General features: G+C 43.8%; 1 pseudogene; it reads left to right on the plus strand.

Moving 5' to 3' along the window:
- The first annotated feature begins 1,824 nt into the window (after window positions 1-1,824).
- On the plus strand, window positions 1,825-5,120 carry LOC136353780 (uncharacterized; annotated as a pseudogene).
- The last annotated feature ends 6,942 nt before the right edge of the window (window positions 5,121-12,062 follow it).

A 12,062-nucleotide genomic window follows, 5' to 3' on the forward strand; every position in this document is an offset into this window, starting at 1 on the left:
TAGCAATTATATATTGTATTTTAGGAGGTTACAGGTTACTCATAGTTGCCCAAAGATACAACACCATGCACTCCTGACTCACCATGGCTAAGACAGATGATCCTTCTCATGGGTGACGCACACGCATATATATATATATATGGCGAAGAACAAGTGATAAAACTAAGGCTGTGCTGCACAATCGCGGGAATAAACACATGAATTAAACAAATTAACTAACTTGCCAGGTTAATCAAGTCATGAATAATCACATGAATAATCCCAATGGTTAAACGGTGTTCTAGGCAATTTGCCTGGGTACAACATGAGATCCTCGGCAAGCTACATTTCTTGATGCCTTCCAATCGCACTAGTATTGTCCTAGTTTGTAAATGTACAATGTCATCATGCATGTCAGATCAGCTGCATATGCAGCTGGCTCAGCCAGCAGTCAACAAGAAACTTCAGAATATGAGAGGAAACGAGCTGCAGCGGCGACAGATCAGGTGCATGTGTGTTGTACTCGAAGGTGTCAATGGTCATTCAAGTCGTTTGCCTGCCTCGCCTGCATTTTCGTCTGCTAAACTATGATTAGCTAGCTAGCTGACAGCATCCAGGCCTTGCCACAACAACAATCCCCATGGCGTGGCAATGCTCTGACGTGGGGCACCGATTCGGCGATTCACCAGGCCATTTTATGAAAATGTATTCCATGGTACATTTGATTAAATTAATTTGGTGTTATAGATGTTACTATACTTTTCTTAAACTTAGTCAAATATAAAGAAGTTTGACTAGAAACAAAATAATTTGTAGGATCAGCAGAAATGGAAGGAGTAGAACACTGGTAGAGAAACCATCTTTCGTCGGTCGGCCGATTTCCACAATAGTCCCGGATGCAATAAAAACCGGGGCTAAAGATGATCTTTAGTCCCGGTTCAAAAGGGTAACGGGCATATTTGATCTTTAGTCCCGGTTTGTGTTACCAACCGGGACTAAAGATCATCTTTAGTCCCGGTTCGAATGCTGTCAGGACCTGTCAGGCCCCCCCGGGATCTTTAGTCCCGGTTGGTAGCACCAACCGGGACTAAAGATCTTAACTTTAGTCCCGGTTGGTAATACCAACCGGGACTAAAGATCCCGGTGATCTTTAGCCCCGGTTGGTGCTACCAACCGAGACTAAAAATCTTAACTTTAGTCCCGGTTGGTAATACCAACCGGGACTAATGATCCCGGTGATCTTTAGTCCCGGTTGGTGCTACCAACCGGGACTAAAGTCCCACCCCTATATATATGTCTTCTTCCTCCTCCAGCTGCCCGAGCAAGCTTCAAAATTTCTTCAAAAAAGAGGGGAGGTCATGCCAAAATTTCTATTGAATTTATTTTGGTGATTACATACAAATCGGAGGTGCCTAAAAGGTTTGCAACTTCATCCTCCAATGTTTTTTTTTGTCATACTACATTTGCACCTATGTTTTGCACACTTTTTTTGTCTCCAAAATTTAGTTGTAAGTTGATGAGAGAGAAAATGTGTGTGGGGAAGAAAGAATATATAGAAATTTAGTTCATTTGCTAAACAAGGTTTTATAAAATAGTTGAGAAGGAAAACTCTAGTGAAAGTTAATATTAAATAATAGAAAACAAACTAAAATAAAAATTAAAAGAAGTAAAACACATTAAAATTAGTTTAAAACTTTACAAATAGTTTTTATGAATTATTTGGTGTAATATTTTATGATTTTTGTATGAATAAAGATATCTTATAATTATTGTATGACTGTCATTATTGTAAGAATAATTATTTGTGTGCGGTTTTTTTGACTCATGTAGATGGATCGGCAATGGATGTACGCTGATCGGCGGTCCAAAGAGTTTATTGACGGCGTGCACTATTTTTTGAGAGTGGCCGAAGCTAACAGGCAAAGGGGTTTTATTTGTTGTCCATGCAATAAGTGTAAGAATCAGAAGGAGTATTCTGCATCCAGGACTATTCATTTCCACTTGTTTGAGTCGGGGTTCATGCCAAGCTATAATTGTTGGACATCCCACGGAGAGCAAGGTGTTGAAATGGAAGAAGATGAAGTGGAAGACGACAATATTCCGGACTTTGCTCAGTATGTTGGATTTGAAGGAAATCAAACGGGCGAGGAGGAAATAGCTGCTGATGGTAACGACGTTGCGGATGATCTTGGTCAGATGTTGCAGGACGCCAGGGAAGACTGCGAAAGTGAAAAGGAGGCCCATAAATTGGACAAGATGTTGGAGGACCACAGAACTTCGTTGTACCCAGGTTGCGAGCAGGGGCACAAAAAGTTGGATACCACTCTGGAGTTGTTGCAATGGAAGGCAAAAAATGGGGTTAGTGACAAGGCATTTGGCGATTTATTGAAACTCGTCAAGAACATTCTTCCGGGGGGAAACAAATTGCCCGAGACAACGTACGAGGCTAAGAAGATAGTCTGCCCGTTAGGACTGGAAGTTCATAAGATTCACGCATGTCCGAACGATTGTATCCTATATCGCGGTGAGGAGTATGAGAACCTAGAAGCATGCCCTGTTTACAAAGCACTACGATACAAGATTAGACGGGACGATCCAGGAGAAGTTGACGGGCAGCTAACAAAGAAGAGAATTCCTGCTAAGGTGATGTGGTATTTTCCTATAATACCACGGCTAAGGCGTTTGTTCAGGAACAAGGGGAATGCTAGAATGTTGCGATGGCACGCTGAAGAGCGTCAACAGGACGGGATGCTGAGACACCCCGCCGATGGTTCGCAGTGGCGAAACATCGACAGAAAATTTAAAGAATTTGGAAAGGACGCACGAAACATACGGTTTGGTTTGAGTACGGATGGCATGAATCCTTTTGGAGAGATGAGCAGCGGCCATAGCACTTGGCCCGTTACGATGTGTATCTACAACCTCCCCCCTGGCTATGCATGAAGAGGAAGTACATAATGATGCCGATTATTATTCAAGGCCCCAAGCAACCTGGTAACGACATCGACGTGTACCTAAGACCACTGGTCAAAGATCTTAAACAGTTGTGGAAGAAGAAAGGTGTCCCCGTGTGGGACGAGGACAAACAGGAGGAGTTTAACCTACGAGCGCTGCTGTTCGTAACCATCAACGATTGGCCTGCACTTAGCAACCTATCCGGACAGTCCAACAAGGGGTACAAGGCTTGCACTCACTGTATGGATGAAACAGAAAGTACGTATCTTAAGCACTGTAGGAAGGTTGTATACATGGGTCATCGTCGATTCCTTGCAGCAAACCACCCGGTACGGAAGAAAGGCAAGCACTTCGAACATAAGGCCGACCACCGTACGAAGCCTAAACATCGCAGCGGGAAAACAGTGTTTGCTATGGTTAAAGATCTTAAAGTAGTGTTCGGAAAGGGGCCTGGAAGCCAGCATATAGAGAGCGAAGATGGTCACGCGGCGATGTGGAAAAAGAACTCTATATTTTGGGAGTTACCATATTGGGAATTCTTGGACGTACGCCACGCAATCGACGTGATGCACCTCACTAAGAACCTTTGCGTAAACCTTCTTGGCTTCCTAGGTGTATACGGAAAGTCGAAAGATACACTGGAAGCACGTAATGATCTGAAGCATATGGAACAACGCGGCGACCTTCACCCGGAACCAAAGGAGAAAGGAAGCCATTACTTGAGTCCAGCCAGCTACACTCTTAGCAAGGCAGAGAAGGAAAGTATGTTTGAATGCTTGGAGAGCATAAAGGTACCGTCTGGATACTCCACGAATATCAAGCGAATAATAAGCACGAAGGAGAAGAAGTTCATAAACCTAAAGTCCCATGACTGTCACGTGTTGATGACACAACTGCTTCCAGTTGTAATAAGGGGTATCCTTCCAGACAATGTCCGGGCAACAATAACAAAGCTATGTGCATTCATGAACGCAATTTCGCAGAAGGTCATCGATCCGGATAGATTAGAAGCCCTTCAGAATGAAGTGGTGCAATGTCTCGTCAGTTTTGAGTTGATATTTCCACCTTCATTTTTCAATATAATGACGCATCTGCTTTGTCACCTTGTGAAAGAGATCCGTATTCTCGGGCCTATGTACCTACACAACATGTTTCCTGTCGAGAGGTACATGGGCGTTCTGAAGAAGTATGTTCGTAACCGTGCTCGTCCAGAGGCAAGCATCGCCAAGGGTTATGGAACAGAGGAGGTCATCGAATTTTGCGTAGAATTTATCAAAGACCTTCGCCCAATCGGGGTACCTGAATCACGCCATGAAGGGAGACTACGGGGAAAGGGAACTCTCGGAAGGAAAGCAATAATGACGGTAGACAACAATTTATTCCGTAAAGCCCATTTCACTGTTCTGCAACACTCTTCATTGGTAGCTCCTTACATCGAGGAGCACTTGGCTCTAGTTCGCGCCAGGAACATCGGTAAGTCCGATGCATGGATTACACGGCATCACATTGATACTTTCCCCGCGTGGCTACGACAACATCTCATGGGTAACGAGTCGATCAACCAACAACTTGCCTTCCTGGCGAGGGGACCGTCTGGGTCTATCGCGACATTCCAGGGATATGAGATCAATGGGTACACATTCTACACGAGAGCCCAAGACATGAAGAGCACGAACCAAAACAGCGCTGTTCGTGTCGATGCCATGGGACACGATGGAACAACTGCCACGTATTACGGTGCCATCGAGGACATATGGGAACTTGACTATGGTCCTCTCAAGGTTCCTCTGTTCCGGTGCTAATGGGTTAGGTTGACTGGTGGAGGCGTAATGATTGATGACAGTGGGATGACAACTGTTGACCTTAACAAGGTTGGATACTCGGACGAACCTTTTGTCCTTGCCAATGATGTAACGCAAGTCTTTTTCGTGAAGGACATGTCTAGCAAAGGAAAGAAGGGCAGAGGGCCTGATGAGCCTAAGCGTCAAGTGGTTCTCCCAGGCAAAAGAAAAATCGTCGGAGTTGAGGACAAGACTGACGAGGATTACGATCAGTTGGATGGGCAACCCCCTTTCACAGTGACGATTGACCCTAGCATCCTCCTATCAAATGAAGACACCCCTTACTCACGCAGCGATCACAAGGAGGGAACAATAGTGAGGAGAAAGTACGTGCGGTCAACCGTCACCGCCGATGTAATGCCGTAATTATTGTGTACACGATGTAAACTATTTTGGATCTATTGATTATCCATATAAATCAATTGATGTATGGCATATGTTAATTACGCACGATTATTAGAGGTTTCAACAAGTTTAAATCATGTATATGTTAGTTATATGTGATACTTACAATTTTTAAAAGTTTTAAATCACACAGGTGGCAATTTCATATGTATGTTAATTAGAGTTTTTAACATTTAATTTACTAGCATTCATATGCTAATTATAATTGACTAGAGGATTTTTAAAAGTTTTAAATCACGCAAGTGGCAATTTCATATGTTAATTAGAGTTTTTAACATTTAATTTACTATCATTCATATGCTAATTATAATTGACTGGAGAATTTTTAAAAGTATTAAATTTAATATATTTTTAAAACTATCATTCATATATTAGAGTTTTTCACAATTTAATTTACTATCTTTCATATGCTACTTATATATGACTATTCGAATTTTTAAAAGGTTTAAATCATGCATGTGGCATTTACATATATTAATTAGAGTTTTTAGCATTTAATTTAATATAATTCTTACGCTAAGTACATATGATGATTACAATTTTTATTAATTTTAAATCATGCAGTATGTACATTAATATCTTAATTAGAGTTTTTACCAATATAATAATATCATTCATATATATGCTAAGAATATATATATATTGGAATTTTTATTAATTATAAGTCATATATTTGCTTATTACGATTTATCCACTTAATTTATTACAGACAAAAATAATTTTTCGAAGTAATTGTCATCAATCTTTGTACTTTAAATAATGTTAATGCATTAACTTCTATTTTATAAACACATATGTAAGCGAAAATCATATGCAGTGCTATAATCTTTAGTCCCGGTTCTTAACCCTAACCGGGTTTAAAAAGAATTTCGAAATAGCGGGAAAAGATATTTACTCCCGGTTGTTGAGAACAACCGGGACTAAAGATCTTTTCTTTACTCCCGGTTGTTCTCAACAACCGGGACTAAAGATATCAAGATATCTTTAGTCCCGGTTGTTCTCAACAACCGGGAGTAAAGATTTTTTCTTTACTCCCGGTTGTTCTCAACAACCGGGACTAAAGATCCAGGGGTATATATATTCCCGGTGCGCCCTCGTCTTCTTCACCAACACTTAAACGTTTTCGGCCGATCGATCTCTTTCGGCCTTTCTCCTTCGCCGCCACTGCCTAGGGCAAATCCCCGCGCCGACGCCGCCGTATCTCGCCGTCGTCTCGAGCTCGTCGTCCTCGCCGCCGCCTCCGCCTCCTCCGCTGCCGCCGCATCTCTGGGGTGAGAGCCGCCGCATCTAGCTCCCTTCATGCATCTCGATCTCTCCGATCTCGATCTCTCTCCGTCGCCTTCGACGCCGCCGCCTTCGACGCCGCGCAATGCCGCCGCCGCATGCCAACGCCACGCCGCCGCCGCCGTCGCCACGCCGCCGCCGCCTTCGCCGCCGCGCGCGCAATGCCGCCGCCGCCACGCCACGTCGCCGCCGCCACGCCACGCCACGCCACCGCCGCCACGCCACGCCGCCGCCGCCACGGCCCCCCAACGCCACGCCGCCGCCGCCGTCGCCACGCCGCCGCGCCAACCGCCGCCCCGATGCCGCCACACCGCCGTTAACGAACGAGAACGAGAACGATCGAACGAACGAGAGCGAGAACGAACACGTCAACGTACGTTGCCGCGACAACGTGAACGAGCTAGGGAACGTGTGAACGAGCGAACGAACGAGGACGAACGTTAACGTGAAATGCAATATATATATATATATATATATTATATATATATATATATATATATATGTTACTTCGCATTTATCCTAATACATTTTTTTTATCTTGCAGAAAAGACGTGTTGTCGGAGTCGTCCGTCAAGCCTGAGTGGAAGAGCTAGCCCTAAAAGGAATTGGAGCAGGCAAGTGACGTAATAATATAAATGATTTGTTATATTTGTAATGCAATTAATTAAGATTATTAGACCTGTAATTAGACTTATCATATAAGATTGTGTAGTGTTCTAATATTATTTGAGTTTTAATATAAGATTATTTTATTGCAAATTAGACTTAGTATGACATTATTGACTACGGAATTGGTGCGACTCCTAGGAATTGACTATTGTAGTCTTAATTAGACTTAGCATATACGCACGAAACACTTAGCATACATTACTATTTTAGTCTTAGCATGTAATATTATTTGAGTTTTAATATAATATTACTTTATTTGTAATTAGACTTGGTATGTAATTATTGACTACGGAATTGGTGCGACAAGTAGCAATTGACTATTGTAGTCTTAATTAGACTTAGCATATACGCACGAAACACTTAGCATATACATGACTATTTTAGTATTAGCATGTAATATTATTTGAGTTTTAATATAAGATTATTTTATTTGTAATTAGACTTAGTATATAATTATTTACTAGCTAGGGTTGTATAATATACGTCACCTAGACTTAGCTTATATCACGATTTGTAATTAGACTTAGCACGTAAGGTTGTGTAGGGTTCTAATGTACGACATTTACACTTAGCATACATGACTTAGATTGTTAAAACATAAATGTCTCGTGACTTAGCAGATGTTTCTTGTATCAACAGATGGCTGACCGCGATCAGGAACAGATATTGTACGATACAATCGCGGAGGGAAGCAGCCAGTACTGGAATGAAGAAGAGGGGAACGAGGATCCAAACCAGTACTTGAACGAGGAAGGGAACATGGAGAGGGATGCGGAGGGGAACCAGCAGGGGCACGTGGAAAGGGATGTGGAGGGGAACCAGGAGGAGGAGGCTAGTGGTAGTCAACCCTCCGTTGGACAGAAGAGGGCACGCGGGCAACGAGGTGCAGCGAAGAAGCTTGAGGGTCGGCACATCATAACGGAAGTGGAAGAAGATGGACGTCCTAGTGCCCCGGCCGAAGCCGCCAAGAACTATGTACGTCACAGCGGTTGGGTTGTGCGGGATAACGTGCCTGTCAGTACGGTGTACTGGCGAAGAACAAGGGCACGCGGAGATCATGAGAGCTTTGTCCCAGATTCGGAGAAAGAGATGCTGTGGACCACAATGCTCGAGACATTCACCCTTCCTGCGGGTACAGAGGACAAAGTGAAAAGGTGGACTCTGAAGAAAATGGCAGAACAGTTTCAGAGCTTCAAGGGAGATCTGTACCAGAAGTATATACTGAAGGGGCAGACACCGAACTTCGACACATTCCCAAAGCTAAGGGATCACTGGGACGAGTTCGTTGCATATAAGACAGGTGAACAAGGGAAGGCGATGATGGAAAGAAACAAAGAAAATGCCGCCAAGAAGAAGTACCATCACCACTTGGGGTCAGGAGGCTATAGCGTCGCGATGCCGAAGTGGGAGCAGATGGAGGCTAGCTTGATTGAGAGGGCTATCGAACCGGTAACAGCCAATTGGCCGGAACGATCGAAGTTCTGGTACTATGCTCACGGTGGAACGCTCAACCCAGCTGATGGCTCACTGGTCTTCGGCTATCAGATACAAGAGGCTGCGCGACGACTAACAGATGCAGTGGAGGCCTCCTCTCAGGGCACGTTCCGACCAGACAGAGATAGGGACGAGCTGACACTCGCCCTGCAGACTCCAGAGCATCCAGGACGAACTCGAGGGAAATGGGTGATTCCTTGGAAGATTGGTTTCAAGGAGGACATCCACACGTACAGGAGTCGGATGAGGAGCAAGAGAGATACCGAGGCGAAGATTGCAGACCTAGAGTTCCGGGTATCGAGCTACGAACTCAACATGCAAGAGGAGGTGGCAAGGAAGGTTGATGAACGCATGGCCGCACATCGGTCCCATGATCCCCAGCCGACCATTCCTCCTGCAATGGTGAGCCCGTCAGGAAACCGTAGCAGCTGCGCCTCAACGGGGCAGGTAGGATCACAGAGCATGGACGCCATGCAAACACAGGACGAATCGACCTGTCCCGTTGATGACATCACTCAGCGGACACCATGTGAGCTGCATATTCCTTTCAAGAACTTATCAATAAAGGTAAGATTTAGCCATTCTGCTAGTTGCTGCTTATATATGTTGATTACTAATAAATAATCTCTCACAACATGAAGGTGGCGTCGGGCATGGCCATCCCAACGGACCCTTCAGGTACTTACCACTGCAGGCCGATTCCAGCAGGATACTCCAAGGTCGAAGTTGAGTTGGTCGAAGGCGCGTACGAGGACCTCGAGCTGGATTACCCTGGAGGAGACGGTGAGACGCATCTACGAGACACATGCCATGCCATTATTCTATGGCGCAGGCGGTACATCATCCTCCCTGGGCGACAAGCGGCGTCTCGTGCACCATCTCCTCCGGCTCCGCCATCTCCTCCTCAGGATCCTGCACCGTCTCCTCCTCATGCTCCGCCAGCACCGTCTCCACCTCAGGCTCCAGCATCGACTCCTCAGGATCCTGCACCGACTCCTCCTCGTGCTCCTACACCTACTCCCCCGCAAGCCCCTCTTCCGGCACCTTCAAAGTCAAGGGCCCCCCCAGCTCCACCGCTTGCCCACACAAGGGCAACAAAGAAGGCGAAAGTTGACGCCGCCAAGAACAAGGACCCGGGGTACGATTGCACGCAAGAGGAGCTTGACGCTTACGTTGCATCAGAAGTCAAGAGACAATTCAAGCCTCGAAGTCCAGAAAAGAAGATTCCTATAGACCCCAGTGTCAGGAACTTCTTTAGGGGTATGTCTGCATCTGTCAAGGAGGCCATCAAGCTATCGGACTATGAGCGAACGCTGAAGAAAGCATCTTCTGGAAAGTCCAAACCAGTCCCTCAGCTTGGAGAGCAACCAAACCAGGAGATCGAGCCGTTGGTGACCGGTAAAGAAATGACGATAGAACAATTTATTACTGACACCGGTCTAACTACGGATCAATTGCTAGGAGTCGCACCAATCGAAAAGGCAGAAGTGAAATACATGTACGAACTCGGTAAACCGCTTGTCAAGCCTGAGCTGCTGCAGTCCCTACCCACACAAATGTACAAGTTCCATCAGCTGTACATGGAGATGAGCGCCACCGGTAGAGAGATGATCGGAGCGAGGATCAGGGACACGGACTTCTTGCAAGGAGATGACATTCTCTGGATCAATTTCAGGGGAATCTACGAACTATACCAGCTGGACGCCCTCGACGTCTCTATTATGAGTTGCTGGATTTTGTAAGTATATCGTTCAGTTAGATTTCTTACTATACGTCTCCTTTAATTAATTAGGTCCTTGTATATAAGTAGACCATAGAAAATAATATACTCCCTTTTATCGTTGTAGAATGGAGATTCAAAGGGCCCGACGGCGGAGGGTTTTCGATACTGGATTCATCGACCCTCGGAAAGTAAACGTCGCAATGCTCGACCAATATCCACAAGAAACAGAGGACAATCTCGTCCATCTCCTGAAGGCGCAGCATTACAAGACGTTCATACTGTTGCCATACAACACAGAGTTAGTTTAATTTTACTGTCTTCCTACATACCAAATTTCATTCCCGTACGAACTTGCTAAGTGTTTCATATGTAATGCATCCCACGCACATTGCAGATTCCACTGGGTGCTTTTACTCATCGACCTGGAGGCCTGCACCGTCAACGTATATGACTCAATGGATAAAAAAGAGTCTACGTTTGACAAGGTTTTCAAACTTATAGACAGGTACCGTCATAAGTTCCTTTGTTAATTAAGAAAATCTTGTTATGTTAATTGCTACTACGAATCATAGCTTTAAACTCCATGTAGGGCTTGGTATCGGTTCCGTCATTTGGTCCGCGGCAAATGGAGAGAAAGACTTAGGCGGAAGTTCAAATTTCCTGTGAGTACACATGCTCTACATTTATATTTCTCCGATTCAAATACATACAAGTGTATATTAATTAGATCTCTCGTTGTTTGTCATTTATTTGTAGTGCGCAAAGCAAAAGCAGGGAACTAACTTGTGCGGCTATTACGTGTGCGAGTATTGCCACTGCCTTGCAGACCAAATCATCACCACAAGAGAGCTCGATGTACGTACAAATAAATTCAAAATTTCATTACGTAGCGATTTCTTGTTTAATTACTAATCAATTTCATACATTCATATAGTTTATTCGCATGAGGGATAACCTGACCACACACAAGGAATTTATCGCGGCGGTTCAAGAACAACTCATGGGATTCATCAACGAAGAAATCCTTGATCCCAAGGGTGAATTCTACTACGACGGAAACACAATTCACCGGTCCTTAGCTTCTGAGCTAGCAGCGAGTACTACTACGTCGAAATCGTAGCTAGCTAGGACATATAATGGATTGTAATTAATACATGACTACATATGTTTCTATATGCATGTGTACACATTTTCTATAATGTAAATATATTTTGTTCATATATATATCTATATACATATGCATTTGCATAACATATATATGCATGGTTTATATATATATATATATATATATATATATATATATATATATATATATATATATATATATATATATATATATATATATATATATATATATATATATATATATATATATATATATATATATATATATATATATAGATATATATAAACCATGCAGCAACAGGGGCATGCAAAAAAAAAAGGTCAGCTCTATCTTTAGTCCCGGTTGGTAACACCAACCGGGACTAAAGATCGATCTTTACTCCCGGTTATTTCACCCGGGACTAAAGATAGCGATCTTTAGTCCCGGATTGGTACTCCCGGTTTGGAAACCGGGACTAAAGGGGGGTTACGAACCGGGACTACAAAGGGTTTCTCCACCAGTGGAAGTTAATTTGTAGTATGCATCTGCATATTACTTCTACTTATAATATGAAATGAAAGGAGTAGAAGTTAATTTATAGGAGAAG

Source organism: Oryza sativa, chromosome 10, assembly GCF_034140825.1.
Source record: "Oryza sativa Japonica Group chromosome 10, ASM3414082v1".
In the NCBI taxonomy this organism is placed as follows: Eukaryota; Viridiplantae; Streptophyta; class Magnoliopsida; order Poales; family Poaceae; genus Oryza; species Oryza sativa.